The sequence below is a fragment of the Saccopteryx leptura genome, chromosome 3 (genome assembly GCF_036850995.1).
Source record: "Saccopteryx leptura isolate mSacLep1 chromosome 3, mSacLep1_pri_phased_curated, whole genome shotgun sequence".
Classification (NCBI taxonomy): domain Eukaryota; kingdom Metazoa; phylum Chordata; class Mammalia; order Chiroptera; family Emballonuridae; genus Saccopteryx; species Saccopteryx leptura.
This window is the reverse complement of record NC_089505.1, coordinates 77,371,946-77,372,754: the sequence shown is the minus strand read 5'-3', so window position 1 is coordinate 77,372,754 and position 809 is coordinate 77,371,946. Positions and strand designations below refer to the sequence as shown.

General features: G+C 36.1%; 1 non-coding gene across 1 annotated transcript; it reads left to right on the top strand.

Moving 5' to 3' along the window:
- Window positions 1-322: 322 nt before the first annotated feature.
- On the top strand, window positions 323-469 carry LOC136401844 (U4 spliceosomal RNA). The gene has a single exon (XR_010750776.1). It is a non-coding gene; the product is annotated as a U4 spliceosomal RNA (small nuclear RNA).
- Window positions 470-809: the final 340 nt, after the last annotated feature.

The following is an 809-nucleotide window of genomic DNA, read 5'->3' as shown; positions in this document are numbered from 1 at the left end:
CTCACCAGCTTGGACCCAAGGTCGCTGGCTGAAACAAGGGGTTACTCAGTCTGCTGAAGGCCCGCGGTCAAGGCACATATGAGAAAAGCAATCAATGAACAACTAATGTGTCACAATACGCAACGAAAAACTAATGATTGATGCTTCTCATCTCTGTTCCTGTCTGTCTGTCGCTGTCTATTCCTCTCTCTGACTCTCTCTCTGTCTCTGAAAAAAAAAAAAAAAAAAAAAAAAAAAGCAAAACCCTTTATTTCTAAATAAAGAAACCTTTAGAAAGCTCTAAAATATGGAGAGAAAACTATTCTTTAAACATTACAGATTAAGCTTTGTGCAGTGGCAGTATCATAGCCAATGAGGTTTATCAGAGGATAAATTATTGCTAATTGAAACCTTTTCTTAAACATTTCAGATTAAGTACACCATATAAAGGAACATGCTGAGATAACAAATGAAAAACCTCATCATTGTTTTTCCCTGAAGTAAACTTTTTTCCCTGAAGCAAAGCTGTTTTCTAAATATGAATGGTTAAATAATGCTGTATCTCTATTCTCACCAAAGGAGAACAATCCTGGATGTTTTATCATCATTTGTGATTCAAAAACACAAATACATAAAGATCTCATCAAAAAGTGAAAACACAAAAGACAAAGTCCTGGGCAGCTTTTGGCTATGTAAAAGAACTGCAGAATGACAGAATGACAGTGATGATGAAAGCAGGTAACAGTGGACACTTTCCTACCTGTGGGCAGTGACTTGGTGAAAAACTCTGAGATACAGAGTCATGAAATTAATGTGGTCAATTAGGAAAT